The sequence below is a fragment of the Musca vetustissima genome, unplaced genomic scaffold (assembly GCF_032173495.1).
Source record: "Musca vetustissima isolate MV318-11 ecotype Yass unplaced genomic scaffold, APGP_CSIRO_Mvet_v1 utg92902, whole genome shotgun sequence".
Lineage (NCBI taxonomy): Eukaryota > Metazoa > Arthropoda > Insecta > Diptera > Muscidae > Musca > Musca vetustissima.
Genome location: NW_026885560.1, coordinates 4002 through 10892, shown reverse-complemented (window position 1 = coordinate 10892; position 6891 = coordinate 4002).

The window sequence follows — 6891 nt, the reverse complement described above, 5'->3', positions numbered from 1 at the left end:
TCTTCTTTAAATATAAGATCTTATACTGCTCTTATACAGACAAACACTCGTTTTATAGCTCTACTACAGACATATAAGCTTTTACAGCTTTTCTATATATCTAGTTCTTATACAGCCCTTCTACAGACAGTAAAACTTTTTCAGCTTTTTAAAAGCAGGATACATTTTACAGCTTATTTATGGACAGAATAGTTTTTTACAGTTTTTCTATTGCAAAACTGCCTTCTACAGCTTTTCTATAAACAGAAGAACTTTTACACATCTCCCATTGAGAGAAAATATGTTGTGGCTCTACCATAGACTGTACAGCTCTTCTATATTCAGAAGATCTTCTAGAAATATTCTATATTTAGAAGAGCTTCAACAACTTTTCTATGGCAGAAAAACATGTTCCATACACATAGAAGCTTTTGCAACTCTTCTACATACACAAGAGTTTCTACAGCTCTTCAGCAAACATATGGGATTCTACAACTCTTCTATTAACATAAAATATGTTAAGTCACTTCCGTACACTGTAGAGCTTTTACAGCTCTTTTATAGAAATAAGAGCTTTTACAACTGTTCTGAAGGCAGATGAGCTTTTACAGTCATTTTATACATATAAGCACACATATAGCTCTCTTTTAAACAGAAGATCAATCAACGTTTTCATAGACGGTTCATCCAAAGTAGAGGTGTGCAACGAAAAAATTCTCAGAGAACAAATGAGAACGCATACATGTAAACAAAATCACCAGTTCCCATGGTTGAACAGGGCTAATCTAAAGCCATAAGCTCTTCCACAGCTCCGTAGATCAGCCACAACTCTTTGGTACACAGCCGTTCAATTAAAACGAGGCCTATATTATAGGCCGAGGTTATAAGACCTATAACCCTTCTATAGAAAAAAGACCCTCTACAACATTTTTAAAATCAGAAGTGCTTCCCTAGTTTTTCTCTACTGCTATAATTTGAAATCCATCTCCATTTTCTAGAGAAAAAATGCATTCTGTAGCCCCACAATTGTTACCAATTTTTTCCACAAAATTCATTATACATCTGTCCAATAAAATATTCCATTGTATCCTTCTGTACAGCAATATGTTTGCCAGAATGCCATACCAAGATTTTTTCTCAATAATTAAGTTACAATTTAAATCTTTTGCGACATTAACTTTTATCAAACCCCCAGCACCCCCTTTCCCCTTCACTCCAACACCATATTAAATCCCCCAATAGTTAAGGCATTTTTGGAAATGCTTTTACTGTTGATTCTCTTCTTCCCACCCATTTTTGTTTTTGTCACAATCTCTTCTTTGCTTTTTTATTTTTGTGGACTGCTCAACATTATTGGCAACTATTCTCATTGGGCACTTGGACACAAGGAAATGATACTTGTGTATAAGGAGTAAAGGATATTGAATCTACTTCACTGTCGTCACATACAATGTGTATAAAATGTAATTCAAGTGCTCGAACATACATACACACACAAACACATATATATGTAGCATATGTGGAGGGATATCTGTGTGTGTGTTGGCATATTGACCTATGTTACAACACCAGAATGAGACATCGTTTCTCCCATTCATTGTTAACGACTGGAAATTGGAATCTTTATTGAATTAGATGAAACATGCATTAAATTAAAAGCTTCATTTGACCACAAACAACAATTTTTCAATTGAATTCCCATTAAATGGCATTGTTCGGTTCAAAAGGAATGACATTTTCCCAAAAAAAAAAAACAGAAAACAAAACCAATATTCAAAAAAAAAACAAACAAAGGTTTTGTGTGTTACTGAATTAATTATTTATTTTATTGAAGGGAAATTCTTGGGCTCTGCTAGAACTTGCATAATGTAATTTCATTTTATCACGAAGTGGGACATATTTTTTTGGAGATAAAAGCAGAATAACGCCCAGAGGTTTTTAATAGGAATAAAGTGATAGTAGATAAGATTTCCACTAGAAAGATTTCCCCTTGCATAAATGCCAACTGTTAAAGGAACCAATAGACAGATGTCCTGTCTACACAGAAGTCCATACACATATAGACAAAATAACCTTTTCTCCACCTCTTCTACAGATAAAATTCCTAGTCCTATTTTTATACCCTTCACCACACTGTGGTACAGGGTATTATGTCTTTGTGCACATGTTTGTAACAGACAAAAATAATCGAGATAGACCCATGGATCCTTTTGAGAATATGCATAGAATCACTTTCTGAGTCGATTTATGCATGTCCGTCCGTCCGTCTGTCCATGTTAAATTGTAAACAAAGTCCAGGTCGCGTTTATGATCCGAATTGGATGAAATTTGGCACAACTCATTTGTTTGGCCCAAGAACGAACCCTGTTGAAATTGGGAAAAATCGGCTCAGATTTAGATATAGCTCCCATATATATTTTTGTCCGATTTAAGGTAAATGGTGTACCAAAGTTTCTATATATCTTTCGATTTGCACGAAATTTGGCATAGCCTACTGAATTAAGTCTAGAATGATTTGTGCAAAGTTTCGTAAAAATCGGATCAGATTTAGATAACTGTAACTGGTGCACCAATTTGCACGAATTTTTCCATTAAGAACTCTTCTGAAGGCAGAAGGCCTTACAAACTAAATTCCTCAGATCTGCTACAGATTAAGGATCAGTTACAGTTACATAATTTATATGCATCTATACTCCTTTATAGGTATGGGACCTATGATAGATCTTCTATAAACAAAAGACATTTCACAAAACTTCTATACACAGAAAACCAACAACAGCTCCTTCCGAGATAGAAGATCTTAAAATCCTCGACAGTTCTTCCAAAGACAGAAGGAGTGCAGCATATCTTCTCCTATAGCCAGAAGAATTTTTGCTGAAAAATCGACCACTCTGGTCCAAAGAACATCTACTGCAGCTCTTGTGTACATAGAATAGCCTTCTATAGACCAAAAACTTCAAGTAGACCTTCCTGAAACAGTTCTTCTATAGAAACGTTTTTTACTAAATTTTCTACAACTCTCAGGACATCTTCTATAACATAATATATTTCACTGATCTTATAGGAGGACTGCGGCATATCTTCTGTTGAATACAGACCTTCTATAACTCGACTATACGCCGAACAGTTTTTGCTGAAGAAATTTTACTGTTCTGGTCGAAAGAAATCCTACTGCAGCCCTTGTGTAGTTATAATAACTTTCACGTCTATTAACAAAACACCTTTCACAGATCTTCTATAGAATAAATATAAAAATGCTCTTCCTGTGATAGGAGGTTTAAAAGGATATCCTGTACATTTTATATATGTTCTGCTACACGGAAAAGACTTGCTGCAACTCTTCTTGTTTAGGCATATGACCTATTATAGGTCTTCTATAAAAAACCTACCTTTTACAAAATTTCAATAGACAGAAAACAAATGACAGTTCTTCTCCAGATAAGAGCTCTTAAGACCCTCGACAGTTCTTCAAAATATAGAAGGCCTACAACAGCTTTTCGGTTGAATGCAGACCTTCCATAACTCTCCTATAGGCAGACGAACTTTTACTGAATAAATTCGACTACTCTACTCGAACGAATACCTACTGCAGCCCTTGTGGTGATAGAATTCTCTTCACAGAACGTCTAGGGACAAAAGGTTTGCAATAGTTCTTCCATAGAATGGAGGGCTAAAACAGTTATTCTATAGACATATGTTCCACTGTATGATGAAAGAAAGCATGTATTTTATAGACAGACTGTCCTCTAAAACTCTCGTATAGACATAAGACATACTATAGATCTTTTATAAAAAACATAGATCTTCCATAGACCATACCGAGAGGTAAGGTCTTCTGTAAAAAAATATCTTTCACAGAACGACAGCTCTAGGATGCCTTAAGACTTAAGGATGCCTTAATACCTTAAGACTTGTTCTTCAAAGGACAGAAGGCCTACAGCAGCTCTTCTGTTGAATGCAGACCTTCCACAACCCCTCTATAGGCAGAAAATTGTTTCTGAAATATCGACCACCTACTGCAGCTCTAGGGAGGTCTGAAACAATTCTGCTATAGACAGGTGTGTTACTACAGCTCTTCTGTAGACAGAAAACCGTATATAAGTCTTCTATAGACTGAAAATCTCTATTATAGCCATATAATATAGATTTTCTATAAACAAAATTCCTTTGACTCTTCAATAGACAACTCTTTTGTAGGTGTGAAACCTACTATAGATCTTCTATACAAAACTATCTTTCACAGAACTTCTATAGACAGAAATCAAACGACAGCTCTTCCGAGATATTAGGCCTTAAGACACTCGACAGTTCTTTCAAGGGCAGAAGGCCTACTGCAGTTCTTCTGTGGAATGTAGACCTTTTATAACTCTCATATAGCCAGAAGATTTTTTTATGAAAAATCGACCACTCTGGTCCAAAGAAAATCTACTGCAGCTCTTGTGTACATAGAATACCCTTCTACAGACCAAAGTCTTCAAGTTGTTCTTCCTGAAACAGTTTTTCTATAGAAAGGTTTTCTACTAAATCTTCTACAACTCTCAGGACATACATAGATCTTCTATAAACATAATATATTTCAGTGATCTTATATAGACCAGAAACCCACAATAGCTCTTCCCGAGATAGGATGCCTTAAACGAATCTCCTGCTTCTCTGATCTATTACTGACAAAAAACCTGCTGCAATTCTTCTATATATAGAAGACCTTCTAGAGCTCATCAATAGGCAGGATACAGTTTACAACTCTTTAATAGAGGTAGGATATATGTATATCTCTTCTATAAGCAAACCCTTACGAGAACATAAACGACAATTACGGGGCCTTAAGAACCTCGGTAGTTCAAAAGACACGAACCATACAGCAGCTCTTCTATTTGTCTATAGAAGTTTTATGTTGCTCTTCTATAGAAGAAACAGTTTTTCTACGAAGATTTCTCATTTATAGAAAGTAGATATGCTGCAAATCTTCCATAGGCAGAAGACCTACTTCAAGTCTTCTTTAGACAGCAGATCTTTGCAACTCTTCTATAGGCAAAAAAAAAACTTCTACAGATTTTTTAGGGATGAACTTTTCCAACTCTTCTATACACTGACCCCTAACATCTATAGACAGAATAGTTTCATCAGATATTATATAAGACAATCTCTCATATATCGTCAATTGACTGAGGATTTCTTCTATCTCTTCCAAATGGTATATGTATAGAAGACAACTATTTTAGGGACATAAGACCTAAAAATAGCTATCCCAGAGATATGAGGCTTCAGGAACTTTTATAACTGTTTTTGTATACAGAAGACTCTATACATCTGAACTATATACAAAGTAATTTTGTCAGATTTCTTATAGACAAAAGATCTGCGACATGTCTTCCATTGACAGAAGACCTTGTAGATATTTTCTATAGACTATAGACATTCTATAGCTTCTCTATAAACAGAAGTACTTATACAGCTCGTGACAGAAGTCACCTTGCGGAACTTATATAAGTAGAAAACTAACGACTCAAAATTGTTTTCAGTTGTCGGTAATTACTGTGGGAAGGTTTTTATGAAAAAAAAATTGAGAAAAATCTGCGAAAATCTTGCAAAAATTATTTTAAAGAAACGGCTGGACCGATTTGACTTAAAGTTTCTGTTAGTAGTCTGTAATTGAAGTGGAAAGGTTTTAATGAAAGAACATTTTAAGAAAAATCCGCGAAAAGGTTGCAAAATATATTTTGAAAGATATTAGCATTTCCACACATTTTATACCGAACATTTATGGTTTCATCTCTTCGTAGTTCTTTTTGGACATATTTTGGTCGAAAATGACAGCGTATATCTTTATGTAATTGTCAGTTATGGAAAATTCTCAAAATATGTCAATTTTCTACAATCAATTGGATTGTCTTTGACTTGAAAAAAGTTGCTGTTCGTTAGTCTCGCTAAAACTCGAGTACGGCTGAGCGGATTTTTCTTATCTTAGTTTTCAAATGTTCGTGGAGCTTCAGTGAAGGTTTAAAAGGTGAGAAAAAATCGAAAACCGCAAAAAATTTGCGAAAAAATATTATGAAGCATATTTGCATTTCCACGAATTTAGTATCGAGCTATTATGATTGCACCACGTCGTAGTTGTTATTTTGAGATATTTGGGCAAAAATTGATAGCGTATCAATCCTTTAAGCCTTCATTTGTCAATTATTGAAAATTTTGATTTTTTCCAATTTGATTAACATTGTATTGAAACGTTTTTTGTGAAAATTCAAAAAATATTTGAGAATATATCATTGAATGTACACGCGATCATTGTATGTGCACGTTGTCCATAGAATGCACGTACATTTTGGGACAAATGCAAGGATGAAAATCAGAAGATATTCGCAATAGTTTTGATTCTAAGATCCATTCCCTAGATCATTTTTTCTTAAAATATGAATAGTAATAGTTCAATAAGTACACGTTGTTCTTTAAAGTACTTAAAATGTTGCTATGGCACGGGAAATATCAAATCAGGTGGTACCATTATATGGTGGTTATATGCCTAATCGTTGGTCAATGCCTTTGAACTCATAAACACAACACCTCGCATATATCCGATACCACAAATGTGTATCACAGAGAAAACTAATATACGATGCCTTTTTCTGTGAAAAATTCATTAAGTATATATCAAAAAAAAAAAAAAAAAAAAAAAAGTGATGTTTTTTTAGTATTGAACCTGTGACTATAAACTTTTCATATCTTCTAATATGTAGATTCCTTAAATCGGTCGGGACATTTATATGGGAACAATGTTACAACACTATGTGATAGTAGGTTGCCCATGCTCTTTAAAAATAATGTACAGACACTCAGGTTGGAAAAAGGGTTAAGAACTTCAAATATGTATGGCGCCTTTTTAATACTTTAGACCAACTCTATGAGAAATTT